Here is a 19,614-nt window from a genome sequence, read left to right as displayed (position 1 = left end):
TTGAATAAGGGTTGGATTGGAGCTCAGTTTTTTCTGATAAGGAACCCCATATCCTCAGTTTTTCATGACAGATCCTGATTCTAGCTGCTTGTAGCCACCACTAGGGGGAGCTTACTGCCTACGATTCATTACCGAGTTCAGGGAGATTAGTGTAAATCAAGAGTCAGAAAGCTCCCTCTAGTGGTGGCTGCAGACATCCAGATCAATCACTTGTTCTTTTGGCTGCGTGATGAGAAGCAGAGGATATGAAGACTTTTATATAGATGTGGCAGTGTGACTCACCGTAATATAACTGCCTTTCTAAATGTCTGCACTGCGACTAGAGCGGCTTCTTCCTCCAACTACCAGCGTGACGCAGTAGCTGCTGCTAATTTAAACGGAGCAGTATAGTGTAGACAACACTCATAAATCATGAAGCCTGACAGGTCACACTGATACTGAGTGGGAAGCAAAGATCCTTGAAGGCATGGGATTAAGGAGTTTATTTAGTCTTTGTGTACACAATGGCCTTAATACAACTTCTTTTGGGGGCTCTCTCTTTTATATATATGGTATATATTTTATATCTTTATTCTACTTGCTTATTCTAGAATAAAACATAAACTTGGTAACTCATCTTGCACATCTACAAAGCTCCCCTTTTCTGTGCTGCACCTTTCTACATCTCTTTTCTTATATATGTAGTCTTGAGGACCAACCCCCATATCATCAATAAAGTCTAAAAGGTTTTGTATCAAAGAAACAGACCATAGTGGCAAGTTATTGTCTACAAAGGCAACCAATATGTTTTTCTATTAGACCTTTGGGTCCCACTATGGTATCAGAGGGGATCCTCTGGTACTCTGGTGGGCCAGTCCGATCCGGTACAAATGGAATTACACTGCAGTATGCTTGAAGGACAAAGGGGCAGTGGCACAGCACTAGTGCCGGCAAATAATCCAGATTCACCCTGGCCCCTATAACTGGGGAAAAGGCACCACAGTTGCTGTAATTGTAAGAGCTAGGGGTTGACACAGACATCAGAGGGCCCCCCTTCAAAAACAGTATGGGCCTCTTGCTCTCCAGTAGTGCAGCATCACCCTCCCCCAGTAAGTTTCTCTGGCAATCCACCAGTATTTGTGGGCAATGAAATTATTTTGATCAATCCCTTGAATATAATTTAACAGACAGTAGGAAGCTGTGGGCCCTCTATCTACTTGGCCCTGTGCAGCTGCCCAGGTTGCACATAAGAAGCTATGTCCACATATGCAGATGTGTAATGACATGTCATGCTAACTATACAAAATGTCATGTAATCAATATAGTAAGGACATTTTTGTCAAAATTTTTAGAGCCTTCAATGTGCTGGATGTACAGGTGGTCCTGTCCTGAATTAGCAATTACGCCATCATTCACGGTCCAGTACTGGGGAAAAGCAGTCATTTTCCCAATATGGAATGCAGAGGTGCAAGTAATACCCTTAAATCGCTCTGTACTGACAACCAGCAATAGCACAGATGACAATGAGAAATACCATCCATTACAGTCTTCTATAGACAGTGAATATCTTATTTAAAGTTTTGTTAACCCCCTGGATCTTCTCTCCTATTGCTCTGCCTATAGAAGTGTAAGACTTTAGTGTAACTATAGCACACAGATCCTTTACCAGGAAAACCAAAATGTACATGCTATAGGTTAAAATAGAATTATTTGAAGCTGTACTGTACAGCATATAATAAATTTACAGTGACTCACTGAAGAGCTGGTGTAGAGGATAGGAATGGTAGTCACCATGACGAAGTGTTATGTCACGGTGCACTCCCTCAGGCCATTGCTCCCTGGGGATCAGGGTAGTGAAATTACAGAACTGAAGAATCAGTTAAACATAACAGTCTTTTTTTTTACTAAGTTCAACATAGAACTTAACATACATACAGTAGCAGCCAGCTTTAGTGTAATTCTTCTCTGGCACAATCAAATATATGAAGGCAGGCAGGCTGGTTGGTGGCAATTCTGCACTTAGGTGATACTATTCTAGTGGTTGTTTAGTAATGGGTGGCTTGGCTGTAGTCCCTCAGATGTAGCAGTTCACTCTGCTGCTTGGAACCTCAAGGCTTTATTTGAGAACAGTTTGGAATGATTCCCTCTAGAGGTAACAGGAGCAGGAGCTCTTCAGTGTGCTTCCTCTCCACTCTGTCTCTGGACAGGAACTCCCTCTCTATGCAGTAAGCAGGACCAGCCCACTCCTACCAAGAGGAGAGGAACAGGGTGGTTAACCCTGTTCCTGCCAACCTTTCCTTGCTGGTAGTGACAGCCAGGAAAGAAACAAATACAATACATAACAATACAATTTGTAGTACCCCCAGATGTGGAGTACTGCAGATGTCCTGGCTAGGGAATTATGGGATAAAGTCATAGAAAGTGTCTGGGTAAAGGAGTAGACTTTTCAAACAGGTGCTTTTTTATGAACGTTAATGAAAGATGGGTTCAAATAAATATGAAAGCGCAGGGAGGCTACCATAGGATTCAATATTTGCTGTGTCAGTTGTATTTTGTAGCTGCCTTAAGGCCCCCATACACAATAGTGTATTGTCAGTCTAATGTGTGTGGAGATGTTGGGGGAGAGAAGGATCGGCAAAGTGAATATTTTTGCCTGATCCTTTTGTTCTCTCGGGAGATGAGCCAACACCAGAGGTGTCTGGTTCTACACATACACATTCAGCTGAAGCCAACTTGGATGTGTATAGGGCAGTGATGGTGAACCTTTTAGTATAATACCCTGCCTACATTCAGTGTGCTGCCTGTGCCGTTCATAGTGCGCCCTGCGCTGATGAATGGCAGGAAAAGTCTAAGGCATATTGGTACACCATAGACTTTTTCCAGGGAGCAGGTGCCCACAGAGAGGGCTCTGAGTGCCACCTCTGGCACCCGTGCCATAGGTTCGCCATCACTGGTATAGGGGATTCGGGAGAAATAGCTGTTTGGTCAACAGCTGTTGAATGTGCATGGCCGTTTTTAGGAGTAGTTTGTCAGTAGACTACACACAGCAGATGCACTACATCCAGTAGTCCATGCCGATGGAACTTTAGAAATTTGTAAGTATAATTTGTACTATAAGACATGCAGTGTGATAAGAGTCAATGACTACATTATAATGGGTAAGAAGATACTGAGAATCGGATCAATAATAGCTCCATATCCTTTATCCATCAAACTATGAATTTCCATAGCTCATTTGTTAGCCTCCTTGGATGAAAAAAAGCACATCTTTGCAATGTATCTGAATATTTTAGTGCGGTGTATCTTAAAGGACAACTCTACCCTCTGGTAAAATTCATGCTGCATGATCTGCACTACTGACTGCACAGTGGGAATTCTCTGTATACAGCAGTATCTTAAATAGGATTTTCCTCTAATATGCAAAAAATGCTAGTAAAAAAAGTTATTTGGATTGTTCTCTTTTGACAAGTTGTAAAAACTTCTGTCGAGCCGTTTAGTTGTGCCTGTTTCTGGGAAAGCTTGGTTATAACTACTAAGGTGCTATGCAAAACCCCAGTATGCATGAAGACGGTACAGGAGACTACAGAGACATACAGAGCTGTACGTCCACTGGGTGGAGTGATAAAGGCTCCATCGGGTGCTACATCTCAGGAGTTATTGTGAACCGGACACACAGCTCCGTATATACACCACACGATGGAACCTGCATGGGAACAAACTACGACTCCATACTGTGTGGTCTCGTTGTGATGCTGCACAAGCGCCATACAGAAAATGTCCATCCATACAGCATCTGGGGGAGTGTGCCACTTTTCTCAGTTGGATTGATATAACATATACACAAAAAATATGTATTCTTTATGTAATAGGAAGGATATGGTGGTACAGTAAAGACCCCATGCACTAGAAAAAAAGCTCTATTAGGACTCCATAATAGCAACACACAATCTGCATCACTGGATGATTAGGTAAATATGCTGCTGAGGACTCTGGTAGGCGATGAGCTCTATACTAGCTGAATTTTGTCAATGACTAGCTGTCACTTTTGGAACACCTGCAAGGTAATTATTAAAGAGTCTGCACTTTCACACAATTTCATTTCATTTAATAGAGAATGGTGTAAATAGCAAATTTCTAAATCACTTCATTTAAAATTTTTAAAAAAACATGCCTGCATCCACCTGAAAAAAAGCTGTAAAGTCATGACCACTAGAGGTCACTTCCACCTAAGTTGCAGTCCACTGCCTGTTGTCAGGCAAGATCTGCCCCTGGTAAGAGAGAATCAGGAAATGACTCACAGGAAATGGGGGCTAGAAAAGAGCTGGGCCTGATAAAAACAACTGCTTCTACACTGCTTCTGGTAACCACAGGAATATCCTGCCTATAAGTGTGTGATTTATCTCTCCTTATCAGCTTTCTCAGCTCCCTGCAAGAAAATAAATATATAGGTAAGTAAGGGAAGTGAGGTCACTGCACACAGCACTGGCAGAAGAGAAGGGAGACTGCTTGTGAGAGAAATGCATCTTACATCAGCTGAAACTGAGAATAATATGGCTGAAAAAAACTTTAGGGATGCCCAAACAGTTATGATTGTACAAAGAAGCCCAGCCATTATGCAAACTTTTTTTTTTTAACTCAGGTATGCTTTAAGTAACTAAAGAACACTGTTTTTCATTTGTCACAAATAGGTTTGGAATGGATCCTTTCTTTGCTAACCAAATGTATCCTTCTGACTTGGAACAGTGGGATGATATTATCTCCCACATACAGTATTGCACTATGTACTTGAGATTCTTCCTTTTCCCAGAGGAGAAGGAGGTGTAACATCGCATCTGCTGTTGAGTCCTTGAGGTAAGACACAAATGAAGGCTAATTGATTTAGCAGCAACATCCATAACTCACTTGCTACTTCTGTTTCCCTTGACATCTTCTCACAACCATTGATTGTTGTCTAGTTGCAGTCCAGAAATTTAGGTGCAATGATCTAGTCAGTATATTCTGTTACAGCTCAAGGTGTATGAACTCAAACTCTGGTTTATGTAAACCATTCCAGTTCCAAATTTCGGCCACCTACTGTATCTCCTGTTTAAAGGTATGGCCCTACCTCAGGTTCCCGCAATAAAGTTCATTACTGGTACTGCAATAGTGGATAACTATTGAGACAGGACAGGTCCAAAAGTCCTGCAGCCCTTCTATCCAGTAGGAGTTGTTAAGAGGTGTTACAAGTGTCTGGTCTTCAAGTCCTAGGATGATGAAGTCTAGTATTATGTACCAGAAGGAAGGGAACATATACGATACCTCTCATCTCTGTGAGCCTGTAGTTGCATTCTAATAGAAAGTATTGACTATACTATTGAGCAATGCAAGAAACCTACCCAAGCCATTGTTTGGTTCTAAACGTCTAAACTCAATAAGCTTTGGACCTAAAAACAACAAAGAAAGCTCTTTAACAAGGTTGTCTCATCTGGGACATATATGGTATATAGCTAGGATACACCCATAAATGTCAGATTGGTGTGGGTCCCACCTTTGAGTTCCGCTCCTATCTCCAAAATGGGCCCTGGAGAGCACACCGTTCATACATTGCTTCTTCTCGATTCACTGCTATTGGACTTCCAAAAACAGCTAAGCAAGTGCGCTTGTCTTATAGCAGTGAATGGAGAGCAAGCTTCAGAAGCGAGGCCATCACTCCATTCATCACTTTGTGACCTCCAAAAATAGCTGAGCCAGTGCTCAAATATTTTCAGAGGTCCCATAGTGGTCAAAGGAGGGTGGCAGTGCATGTGCGGCTTGCTCTCCCTTCACTTCAGGACTCTGTTCTGGTGACAGGTCTTAGCCATATGCCATAACAAAATGTTATTAATGTCTATATAATATATATACATAGTTGTCTTTTGATGAATATTTTTCTAAAAAGCAACTATTCTGTTCTCTTTCCCACAATCCTGCATCTGACTGCAAGGCAATTATCTGCAGAAGAGACTATCCTCTACTGCTCTATGTGCAATATGCAATGCTAAGCCCCTCCCCTTGTGTAAGACCCGCCTCTGCCAAAAAGAAGTGGTAGGAATGAAGAAGAAATTAGCACTTGCATTCTCGGCAAGGCTTTTGCAGGACTGTTCATTATAGAAAATTCTGCAGACTGACCAGTATCGTTGTCTCTGTCTACTTTTATCATCCACTTCTAGATGATATCTGGGCTTTATTGGACCCATACAGGTCTTAGTTACATCATAAGAACAGACAAAAAGTTATTATTAAGACTCAGTTGCCATTAATGACCAAAATGTGCATTATTTTGATTCATATGAAAATGATGTAATGAAGTGAGCAAGATATGGACATCATTTGGATAGCACAATATCCTGTCGGCAAACAACGATTCTGTATGGGGACGAGCGATGGCATTAGCGTTCGCTCCTCCCCATACTGTGGAGGAGATAACTGCATGTAAATGCAGCACTCTCCTCCACTGACTGGCAGGCAATTGTCGGGAAGAAACGCTTCCTTCCCAACAATCACTTGCTACATCTGGCCTTGTAAAAGGGCCTTAACTGGGGAGTCAACCCAGCTGGTAGTCACTAAGTATCACAAGAAGAAAAAACGAACATATAAGATAAGAAAACTAAAGCAAGTAGCTGAGGCCAAAAAGTTATGAAAGACTGATTAACAAAGCAATATAGAAGCCAACAATAAACAACAGAGACTTATATAACACACTGTATAAAACACACACAGGATGAGCAGGGGTGAGAGACGCAATGGTTAGAAGTGAGACACAGTGAAAAATAGGTGTTAGGAACAATAAATATAAGCCCCCTTGTTGGGCTCCAAAATTGTGCTATCTGTCTCATGACAGGTATGTAGAAGTGGATCAGCACTCACTTTTTGAAGCTAATATATTTTCACTTTATTGCTATAAACAAAATACAGGCAAATGTGACTCATTTCAGCTAAGTAGCCTTTTTCAAACAAGATTTATTATCTTCAAAAAGTGAATGCTGATTCCCTTCTTCTACTTGGATGTATGGCCGTGCAAACCACCAGCACCAACGTGCGTGTACAACTTGTGACAAGTATGCTTATGTTTAAAGTTAAAGAAGATGCGCCCTGTCTTATTATAAAGTCAATGAGACTAAGTCACAGGTCCTCCCGCTGGGATTACCTTCAGACGAACTAATTCACCTGCAGGGAAAGTTTCCCCTAGATTGGAGATCTGATGACATCTCATACTTAGGAATCCGTCTTTGCTCCACCCCTCACAACCTTTTTAAAGCTAACTTTTCCCAGTTAATACCAACACTTCAATCTGAACTTAACAATATAGCAAAAACGGAGCTATCATGGATCGGGCGAATAGCTGCGTTTCAACAGCACATTCTCCCAAAAATGCTATATCTGTTCCGGACCATCTCCATCCCCATTCCAAACTCTTTCTTTAAGCTATCCAAAAAAATGCTTAACAAGTTCATATGGCAGAAGGGACCACTAAGAATTGCTAGGGGCATAATGAATAGACACAAGAAGAAGGGAGGTCTTAGTCTACCGAACATCTCTGACTTTTATATAGCCTCCAGAATCAACCAACTAAAGGCGTGGTGGGTGGGAGATGAGTCTATAAACTGGGTTCACATAGAGCAATCCCAAGCTCCCTCACACAATCTTAAAGCCTTACTTCTAGCAATCATTAGCAAGAAATCCCTTATCCCGACTCAATAATTTTTCGTCTCATCTTCACTAGCCATGTGGAAAGCATATGCAACCAAAGTGGCAAATAATCAGGTATCATTTTCTCACTTAGCTCCAATAGATTATTTATCTCTGCTCACCCCTGATCTGCAATTGGCAGCATGGAAGGAGAGAGGATTGCTTACTGTGGGTGAGTTGTTGATAAATTCGCAGACCAAACTCTTTGCGGAATTACAACAATCCTACAGCATTCCGAGTGGGGAAATATTTAAATACCTAAGAATCAAACACATCCTTAATGATACTCCTATGACAATTGGCAATGGGGTCTTACAACTGTTGAAGCATTGGAACCTTCCCAACTCATCCTCTTCAGGTATCAAGGCTACTTACTCCCTCCTAGGAAACAAATTATCCTTCGTTAAAACAGCCCCATTCATAGCCTGGGAGAAAGAACTAGGGCAACCATATACTCTTGCCCAATGGACTAATGCCATTGGAACAGCCTCGTCCCACCTGCATTGTACTACTCATTTGGAATCATATATGAAAACTGTGTTGAGATGGTACTATACTCCTCTCAGACTTAGGCAAATTTACCCGGGAGTATCACATACCTGCTGGAGGGGATGCGGCGGGAAGGGGTCCTTGTTTCATATCCTTTGGGACTGTCCCAACCTCAAAGAATTATGGGCCCAAATCTTTCAAACAATTTCTCTTTTGACTAAAACCCCAATTTCGCCTGATCCTGCTCTAGCCCTGTTATTTTTAAAGTTAAACGAGATTCCCAGAGAGGCAAGAGTGATAAGCTTGCACATTTTCCTAGCTACAAAACTACGCATAGTGACCTACTGGAAAAGTAGGAGAATACCGTCCCTTTCTGAAATAATAGAATCAGTGGCTACTACTTCGGTATACGAAAAAATGATGGCATATAAGGACGCTAGAATTAGCAGGTATGAGACAGAGTGGGCAAAATGGGATATTATACAGGATCGGTCAAGAACTCTATTCGTGCCTGGACCTAATCTGTAGTATTCGGGACACTTGGGCGGGTCAAACCATCCTACTGCGAGTCAAGCCTCCCTTATTCAGGTCTTATTGCAATGACTTGGGCAATGTAATGTGATAACGTACTACCATGATATGTTGCGTCTTTCGGATATTCTCACCCTACAGGAAACCCTAATCCCTTTATTCCTTCTCTCCCCCCCCCCCCCTCTATGTATTCCCCTCCCCCCCTTATCCTTTGTTTATGTATTATTTGATTTATGATGTAAAACAGAAATATATGGCGAAATATATGTTCCTGTATTACCTTTTCTTGAAAATGACAATAAAAACAATTGACAAATAAAGTTAAAGAAGTCGGGATATATAGGTTAGGCTTTGCTAAATCAAATCTGTCTTTACATCCCAATATTATAAGATTTCTTTCTCAATATTATATGATGCAATTCAAGATGACCTGTCACTGCTCTTGACATGTCTCTTTCAGGAAATTATTGTTTTCCACTTGAAATGACAATTCTGGAGCATCTATTTTTATATCTGAGTTATGCCGCTGCTCTATTATTTGTGCTAGAAGTTTATGAATAAATTGTCAACTAGTTGTTACCAACTGGGGGTTTGTCCCTGCACAGTCTGACGTTGTCCAATCAGTGCCGGCAGTGGCAGACTGTATAGGGACACAATCTATTGAGAAGAAGAATGGTAACACCCCAGTTCATAAATGTGTAATAAGAATAATAGAGGGACAGCATAACATAGAGCCGTATAAAAAGATGCCCCATAATTGTCTTTCCATGGAGAATGGAAGTAGTAACTAAAACAGACATGTCAGGACAGATGACAGGTCTTCTTTAAAGAAAGCAAGACCAGACAGGAGAGCCCGGTGAAAGGGGATGATCAAATGACTGGTGGGAAAAGCATTTATGAGAAGCTCTATATGTTAGTGAGAAGGAACGTTGATCCAGGGATTTGTTCTGATTGCCACCATATGTTCTAAATATGGGGCAATTGTCATCTGCCCCATAGTTTTTTTTTTGCCTGTTGGACTTGATGGACCTGTTATGTTATTACAATAGAAGATGCACATTCTTTTACTGATCAGGCTTTGCACATAGACGACAGCAATCCAGAACTGCTTCTTCATTCTTTACCGGCTGCTGGTGTTGGATATAATTAACACATGCTGTCTGCTTTCTTTCCACTGTGAATATATTCACTGAGACACTTGTGGTTGTGTTAAAATTGCCACTAAGAGGTGCTAACTGCAGACTCAAAAAATCAGATGTAAATTATTACTGGATGCACAGTTCATTACAGCAGCATGCAAGTCAGGGGACGTCTATAGGGCCTATAATTTGTTGGGCAGAAGACCATTATAAACCAGTACTTTTTCTGTGAGGCAAAGTATAGAGGAAATCAATCTTGTTTAAAAGGCACACATATCATTCTATTTGCCTAGTCGCTATTATATTAGCATGGAGTGGCTGGGCGTGAACATTCTTCAACTCAGGCAACTCTCCATAGAGTTATGCACCTATATCCCCTTCAAATGTTGAGATAAAAGCTCTTGTGGTTTGTCCTTCAGTAGTTAGTTCATTCAGGGGACACTAACCCTAACATTTATCAGATCTCTTTTTGATATGAAGATGAATACAACTTATTGTTTCCTGTAATGGACCATACTGGGTTGGGCAGAAGACTGTTTTGTTCTTCAATGGGACTACTGCCAGACTAGACATAGAAACTGCAGGGAAATTTCCTGGTGGGGTGATGCCCAGGGGGCCACCGAGCCCTCCTCACTGCTGTAGGGAAGGTACATAACGATCTGATGCTCTCAGGACCATCAGGTACTTATGCACCTTGTTGGCGGCCGCAGGTGCCCTCCTCAATTCAACTGAATAGTCCTAAGGACAGTGATACAGTTGAAAAGTAAGGTGGGGTCAGCAGTATTTTGTGCTGCACTGTGGTATTTGATTCTGCTGGGTTAATATTACTGTGAGCTGTAAGATGATGATAATTACCACCAAAATAATCTAGTCAGACAGGAAAAAAGTTGCCTATTTTTACGGACTGTCCAGAAATATCTGGACGGTTGACAACCCTGCGCAGTAGGATTCTAGCTGGCTGAGTGCGATGCCTTGAGTGCGGTTTAGGCAGGGTACTGAATCTCCTTAAAGACACAAGGACTGGTCTCTTTAAGGAGTTTCAGTCCCTGCTTAAGCCATAGATGCTAATGAAAGATATAAACTCTACTATTTTCTGCTTGAAGGTATTTCCAGGAGTTCAGTATTGATACCCTATCCTCAGGATAGGTCATCAATATCTGATGGGTGGGTGTCCAAAACCTTGATGGCCCCACTGATCAGCTGTGAGAAGAGGCCACAGTGTCCGGTGAGTGAGTGGACCTCTCAAGTAAATGGGCCTGACCCGCAATACCTAGGACAACCAATATACATTGTACACATTGTTCTTGATCTTGCAGCCCAGGCCTATTCACTTTAATGGGATTGAGCTTCAGATAGGCCATATAGGCATCTTCAAATAGCTGATCGGTGGAGGTGTCAAGAGTTGGACTCCCAGTGATCAGATATTGATGACCTATTCTGCCTTTAATTGCTTACTCCTGTCTTAAAAGAAAATCTATGTTGCTGTGTCAATTGTGTCTATCTTTTTATTGCTGACAACAATGCTTGTTCTGGTCAGAACTTTACGTGGATCAAAATCACAGGCCACATAAATATTGGATAATAGAACTTATCATATGGACATTGATTTAGGATAGGCATGCTAAACCGGCGGCCCTCCAGCTGTTGCAAAACTACAACTCCCAGCATGCCTGAACAGCCTACAGCGGGGCATTGTGGGAGTTGTAGTTTTACAACAGCTGGAGGGCCGCAGGTTGAGCATGCCTGATTTAGGACAAGATTTGTATTTGCATATTATCTCTGGCAATGCTGCCTAATGCGAGCTGAGTGTTTACTATCTGGACTTGTACATGTAAGCCTCACCACTGAGGCCAATGACTGGCTGCAGCATGAGAATGACATACGCAGGACTGTAGAGGACTACTGGAGCAACGGGGGATGAAATGTGTGGATGCTAGTTATTTTTTTATTTTATCACATTGCCTACTATTACTAGCCACATTTTTTTCAAAAACCAAACAACCCCTTTAATTGTAGCATGGTTTATAACAAGGACTCCACATTCATGTTTTGCTACGTTTCCCCGGACAATGGCACTTTGTTATTTTACATGACTGACTTAGAACTATTATTCTTGACCATCCATCATTTGGTTATCTATATGACTGCCGCAAACTTGGCAAACGTGACTGAGAAAGTAACGCAAGCCGTGCTTCAGTTACATGACCATTCTGGTCAAATAAACTGAAATTATAGTGTAAACCCTAAGGTAGATTTGACCATTCGACGGCAGCCTTTTTTTTTTTTGTCTCTAAAATTTTTAATAATTGTTGTGTATTTTGTGCGTGGCGAATGCTTCATTGACTATTTTCTGCACATCTTCATTCCTCAGTACATAGTACTAATTATTAACATTGTATAAGGAACCGGATTAGGCTATATGCATTCGATCTAAACATGCCATCTCATAACTGTAGACCATAAGCAGGAATGGATTACACACCTGACCAGCATTTTAATTCACAGCCTCTTTCATAATGGAGCAGCTACATCACCTCCATGATCTCACAGACCAAGTAATATTACTCTATTCCATTATGACTAGGCAGGACTCCAGCAATGGAGTAAGACCCCGTAGACATTATTCATTACATTTTATTATTCTCTACAATGGGCTGCATGCAGCGCAGAAATATAAAATGCGCATATTGAGGTTTACTATTCTAGTGCACCCCCCCCCCCCCATTTATAATCATGAATACCACCAGCATCCAAGACGAACTCCGTATAAAAGGACCTCCACACAATCTATAGGTCGTCAAATGCAAACTGTTAATGAGGTTATTCACGCTAGGTTAATAATCCGGAGAAGCGCATACGGTATATTGCACATATGGATACTACATGGCACGTATAGATAGCTAAAGGCCTGGCGCGAGCTGCTGATTCAGCAGCCAGACCTGTCTGCACGTACAAGTGAGTCCTGCAATACAAGGATGATGCAGCGAAAATACAAAAACGCTTAAAAAAACAAAAAAAATGTCTAATGCCGGTGACGGAGCAGATGTCAATTACGAGCGAATACGTTATTAGTTAACACCGTGACTGCTGACGGGGCACAAAGGCGGCTTGCCGTGGAAAGGGTTAACACTGGAACCGTCCATGCTACATGCAAGGGTTAACATGATGCAGGCTAATAAATAAGACGAAACATGTCAATGCCTAGGACTGCAGTCTAAACAGTCATATTATTATATTTTTTTTTACAAGGCATTTAAAGGGGCCATGAAGCTGCAAAGCAGCTAATAGCCCATTCTGGCAAAAAAATAAGTTACTGTCGAGCTGGCGGCATGTACTGCACAACAATAGCATTTTGCAAGCTAGAAATATAGTGAAGCACTGGCATAAATACCTCTTTATCCGGTTGGTGAAGCAGGACTGAGAGGCAGGAACAAAAGGATGAATCAGGCAGGAACTGGAGAAATAAAACAGAGGGGGACAAGAGGATGAGATGTTAGCTTTGGGCTTTTTTTTTATTTTAATTTTTTTTTCGTACAAAGCATTGGGAAGATGCACTCCCTTGTGCTGAGCAAAGCTCAGTAGACAGCAATGATGTGGATTTAACACACCTTCTGTTCCCTGGCACTGCAGCATAATGCTCTTTGTTTTAATTCAGCTGATGCTTAGGAAGAAGGTACTGGCAGAACTGGTTAATAGCCTTATGTGAAATCCAGAGGCTACGATCCACTTTATTCCCTCCCTCCCTTCCTTTCCACCAAGCTTTCTGCCTAGGACTGTGTGAGCCACCAGCCTGTCTCTATGAAGCCTGCAGTGGTACTGAAGAGAGGGAGGGCGGAAAAGAGGAGGGGGCTGGGGAGAAAAGGAGAAGCCGCGGAGGAGAGAGAGGAGAAAAACCTATATTGGTGAAGGGAGGAGGGACGTAAGAACAAGAGAGAGAGGGGGGAATGATGGGTAAATGAGCAGGTGTTAAGATGGAAGAGGATGACGATGGAAACAAAGAATAGGAAACAAACTAAAAAAACAAGGTGGCGGAGGAAAAAAAACCCCAGAAAGTCAGTGAATTAAAGGTTAATCTCAGAGCAGATAGGATGATGGAAATCTAGGAATCCGAAGAAGCTTGCCTCTAGATCCGGAATGTTCTAGAAGGAAGAGCAGACAAGAGGCACGTCATCGCTCACTTTCACCGTGAAGCTGCCCTGGTGTCTATCTAGAGCGGCTTGTCACAAGATTCCAGCATCCACTACCTGACAGGCATTTTAATTGCATCAAGCCAGGCATGCCTCCAGAGCAGGGCATCTTGGTACCTTCTCTACCAATACAGACTCACAAGACAATGGGTTCTACTGAACCAGGCTACAATAGGGGCGCTCAGCCTGTCAATCAGCTGATCACCACTGATTAGCCATGGGATGAAAAGGAGACGATTGACCTAAGGACCACTCTTTTTTATAGAGATGGGACATGCTGAAAAGTTGACAATCCTGAAAGTCTAAGGATACAGTCACACGGTCAGCTTTCCTAATGCAGCTTTGGAATGGATTATAAAAGGAGAGAAACTATAAAGAACAGATATGACTTCTCCTTATTTTTAAATTGACTCATCATGAAACCTGACCGCTTGTCCATATCCTAACACCATTATGGCATCTGCTGCTGTATGTGTCCAGTCCCTTGTGACCACAGTTTTTACTGCAGGCCTAATACTAAGCGACACTTCTTGGTCTCTAGTAGATCACTTTACTGCAGTTATCTTCTTATCATTACAGGCAGGTGTAGAATGGCATATATCACCCCTGTGTATAGATAACACAGGATTCTCCATTCACAATACGTGATTGTCAAAACTTATCTACTCCTTGCTTGTAAAATGACCTCTGCACAGGTCACAGGGCATGCCTACAAATCTCTCCCATAGAAGTCAATGAGGTCCCCTCCTGACCCTTGTGTCTACGGCCCATGTGTCTGCCATAAAGTAATTTTTAAAATTCTTTCTAAATGCTGTAAATAACAGCTCAAACAAGATGGCCGACCCCATAATCATGTTCAGAAAATAGAATAAAAAAAATCTGCAATCAGAAAATTAGATATTCAAAAGAAAAACTTAAAAGGTAGGCGACTACCATGATTTTTATAGGCGCATTGACTACCTAACTCCTGTAAATATTACTGCCAGTTTACTGAAATAGTAGCAGGACTTTAGAATCTATCTTGTCTCGTCCTTTATCAATAATCACTGCTTAAGCATAGGGCCCTCTTACATGGGCCGAGGATCAGGACAATTATTGGGGACGAATGTTTGAACAAACACTCATTCCCAATAACTGTCCTGTGTAAAGGTCCTGCCGATCACTCAACGAGCAAGCAAATGCTCCTTTGTCGGATAATTGCATCTTTCAGCCAGCACCTAAAATTGTGATTGTGGGCAGAACACTGCCTTGTGTAAACAGGGAAATGTCGCCCACAAACCATGAATCTGTATGGGGGTGAATGTTTGTCGTAGTGATCTTCATCTCCACACAGAGGTGATGATTGCTGCATGTAAATGGGGCTGTACTGTGGCCCAAAGATCAGGTATAAACAGTTCGTCCCCGATTACTGTCCAGAAGTCCATGTAAGAGGACCCTTGGAGTTGGGGAGCTAGTCCCTAGAATGGATTTCTTTGCCTCTATATTACATGAAAGTTGGTTGTGTTTGCTACCTGTACAACCCTTATAGCAATGACAGTAATTGTGAGGGATCTTGGAGTACAGTAGGAGATACTCGATACTCCATATGGGCACAGTATGTGCAATTACATATCTGGGTTATGTTGGAAGGAACATAGTGTGGCCTAATGTATCAGGAATTTTTCCACGAGGATTGACAGCTATGCAGCATTTTGGAATATTAGTGCAATATTGGGTTTCTTTGCCGGTCCATAATATTTTCTTTTCATATCCCTGTATTCTAAAAGCAATTCTCAGGACCAAAACTCTAGCCGCGCTCATAGATGAAGTTGTGGGAGTGTGCTGAAGTGCAGCAGACAATCAGCAATGATTAAGTTGTGTGTAATTAGTGATTTTAGATTGTTTGCTTAGAATAGTAATATAGAGGGAGTAGAAAAAATCATTGAAACACTTAACAATATAGAAATGTCTAGTGCACAAGTCCTCAGCAGTAGTCTAGCATTCATCCTTATCTTCTTAGAACGCTCTTATACTGTATGTAACAGCGTATGAAACTATGTGTAAAAGAAAATGCTGTAGCTATTAAAAGGGCTTCTATCAGCAGAATTATATCTATGACACTGGCTGACCTGTTACATGTGCACTTGACAGCTGAAGACATCTGTGTTGGTCCCGTGTTCATATGTGCCTGCATTGCTGAGAAAAATGATGTTTTAATATATGCAAATGAGCCTCTAGGAGGCCGTTACACCTAGAGGCTCTGCTCTCTCTGCAACTGCTGCGCCCTCTCCAGCTTAATTCACAAGGACAGGTGTAATGACGTTTACACTACCTGGCCCTGTCAATCAAAGTAGAGAGAGAGAGCGCTAGTTGCAGAGAGAGCAGAGCCTCTGGGTGTAATGGTAACGCCCCCGTTGCTCCTAGAGGTTGATTTGCATATAATAAAACATAATTTTTCTCAGCAATGCGGGCACATATGAACATGGGACAAACACAGATGCCTTCAGCCACAAAGTGCACATGTAACAGGTCAGCCAGTGTCATAGGGACAAATCTGCTGACAGGGGCCCTTTAAAGACAAAAAACTGGATTATTTGATATTCTGTCAATTGCGTAAGTTATCACAGGCTTGTCAAACTTATGTTATAGCTAATACACACTGCTAATTTGATTTCAGCTTAATACAACCCACCTAAAGTTGCCCATAGACCTTCAATAGCTATTGGTCAAACATTTAGGGGGTCATTTATCAAACCCATAGCAACCAATCAGATTCCACCTTTCATTTTGGGTAGTTCCTTTGGAAAATGAAAGGAGGAATGTGATTGGTTGCTATGGGCAACTAAGACAGTTCTGTTTTACACCAGTTTGATAAACGACCCCCTTATTTCGGACGACAACTAGTCTAGTCGACTCCTACATACATGCATGCCAGGTTCATTTGAGCATGCATGTGTTTGCAATGGCAAGAGAGGAGAAAGCAGCTGCCTCTGGGGACATCTCCAAGGAGAATAAAAGAATTAGGCACTAAAATTAAAATTGAGTTGAGAAGTTCCTGTACGTATTAGATAGTTGCCCAGCCCCACCAGTGCTTTAGGATGTCGCTGATCTAATGTGTATGGGGGCTTTAAGAGTTGTGTCCTATGTAGCAACCAATGCACAACCACATCATGGGCGAGCCATGGCGCAATGCGGCTGATAGCCCAGAATGCATGTGGTTTGCTAATGAAGTATGTGCTAATTGGTAGCTGTTTGTTAATAGTCACCCCGTTTTTTTCACCCTCCTGCACTAAGGGCTTTTAGGCTGCATTTCGGACGCTGTGGAGCTGTGTGATACCATCTTGGAGCAATCTTACATTGGTATTTTCACTGCAAACCCATGTATTCGGCATCCTCTTAACCATCTTGGACTCACTCACGATGACGCATTTTAATTAATTTTTTTTAAACAATGAACTTTTTAAACTTCCAATCAAAATTCTAAAAAAAATGCCAAAAACTGACCGGATTTAATAACATTTGGACCCTTTTACATTTATATAAAAGTGTATCTGGACCAGTTCGGTGGAATTTTGGTCTACTTTGAGAGAATTCTGTTACAGCCAGGACTCCTTCTCATAGAAGATGTTAAATCTCAGTCTGCCAATGCACTCTGGACATTTCTGGGAGAGGAAGGCTTCCTTTTAAACTGTGTACAGCCTCTCCATCTGTGAACAAGGAGCTAATGTTCTCTGTGTAATGAGGGGAAACATTGCAGAGAGACAGACCTGCCACAACAAAATCCCAGCATACAGTTTGGAGAGTGTAGGACAAGTATAAGAGATGACCCCTGATGACATCACACAATTAAAGCGAGTAAGTAGTAACACTTTTCGTTATTGGTATTTGGAGCAACATCTATAGAAAGGTTGGAGCATCGTAAATCTGAGGAAGTCTGACCAGTTGCTTTTTTGTGGAGCCACATGATAGATGTGTTGTGCACAGGTCCAGCATCCATAACGTGATAGTGCAGGACAGAAAAATCCAGCATGCATAGTGTTTTTGCCCGGCACTATTAGACATCCAGCATCACAACTGATGCGCCAGAAGAATGTGAACAATCCCATAGAAAACTATGGGATCAGTTGTGGCATAAGTGTCCCCTCAGGCTTCTCTGTACCACACCAAAGGGAGACTGAAATAAACTGAGCCCAGCTAAAATAAAAAATGTTGTTAAGGTCCTGGCAGTAGAGATGGCATTGAGAGATGTAATGTATGATTCTTCTCTGCCACCAGTCTATACAGAGAAGACTGGAGAACAGCTCTGCCCAGTATGCATGATTTGGGCATCCTATTGTAGCCTCACACTAGCTTGTCTCCCTCCCCAGATTTAGACATTTCATCACTGGAAACCTAAACATCTTCTGAGGTCCCCAACTGCAGTGCGGAGTGTAGGAGATTTACTAACTATGTCCCACAGTGGCAGTACATTAAGTAAAATAGCATAACCCTTTTAAAATCAAGACTAATTAGATTGTAGAATGTATAATTGAATTAACCAGTGTCTCCTTGGAGAATTGATAATCTGGCAGAGAAGGTAAGAATGCTTTTAGAGAAAGTTTGCTAATATACTTTCTTTAGCAAATGTGCTACCTTTCAGAAATGCCTCTTAACATCTTACCAAGTAGAGACTGCGGGCATCAGTGGGGATTTAGAAAGCTAATGGACCTTCCATCAAAATTGGAGTTTGTGGCAATGAAAGCAAAATGCATCGTGATCTAAATTGTCTCCAATTTGGTGTAAACCAAAAAAAAAGCACAGTTGTCCACTTTGCACACTGAACTAAATAATACTATTGGCTTTTACTTTAGTTTCCCATGCAGCTCATAGTCTAAGTGCAGTGGGCGGGTTTGAGGTGGTCCCAACGCTACGATGGTTCCCTGGACACTGTTGCTGCTCTCCAGGAGATTGGAAAATAGTCTGGAGAGTCAGGTTTTGCAGTACACCAGTGTGCTTCTTTACTAGAGGAAATCAAATGTAAAGCAATACAGGCAAGGCACTGAGCTGGCTTTTCCAGTCTCTTCCCTGGCAGAAGAAGGTTCTGTGCTAAAGAAAGGTTTGAACTAGCTGTTCCTCTCTCTCTTAGAGAGCTTGTTACCTGGCGAAAGGTCTGACGGCCCAGGGTCTTATTTACATTTTCTAACTGAACTACACCCTGTACAGAATTATTAGGCAAATGAGTATTTTGACCACATCATCCTCTTTATGCATGTTGTCTTACTCCAAGCTGTATAGGCTCGAAAGCCTACTACCAATTAAGCATATTAGGTGATGTGCATCTCTGTAATGAGAAGGGGTGTGGTCTAATGACATCAACACCCTATATCAGGTGTGCATAATTATTAGGGGTCAAAAGAAGGACTTGACAGGCTCAGAAAAGTCAAAAATAGTGAGATATCTTGCAGAGGGATGCAGCACTCTTAAATTTGCAAAGCTTCTGAAGCGTGATCATCGAACAATCAAGCGTTTCATTCAAAATAGTAAACAGGGTCGCAAGAAGTGTGTGGAAAAACCAAGGCGCAAAATAACTGCCCATGAACTGAGAAAAGTCAAGCGTGCAGCTG

At 41.8% G+C, this 19,614-nt stretch overlaps 1 protein-coding gene across 8 annotated transcripts in view; it reads right to left on the bottom strand.

The window, feature by feature from the left end:
- The window catches only part of MAP2 (microtubule associated protein 2), a 258,280-nt gene that overhangs the window by 123,617 nt on the left and 115,049 nt on the right, over positions 1 to 19,614 (bottom strand). For 7 of the 8 annotated variants that reach the window (XM_040441562.1, XM_040441559.1, XM_040441560.1 and 4 more), the window contains one exon: positions 13,237 to 13,299. The exons of the other annotated variant lie outside the window; for it this stretch is intronic. The gene's annotated coding sequence lies outside the window, so the exon portion shown is untranslated. The remainder of the gene's footprint in view (positions 1 to 13,236; positions 13,300 to 19,614) is intronic. 8 annotated transcript variants of the gene reach the window in all.

The sequence above is a fragment of the Bufo bufo genome, chromosome 7, assembly GCF_905171765.1.
Source record: "Bufo bufo chromosome 7, aBufBuf1.1, whole genome shotgun sequence".
In the NCBI taxonomy this organism is placed as follows: domain Eukaryota; kingdom Metazoa; phylum Chordata; class Amphibia; order Anura; family Bufonidae; genus Bufo; species Bufo bufo.
This window is presented reverse-complemented; position numbering and strand designations above follow the sequence as displayed.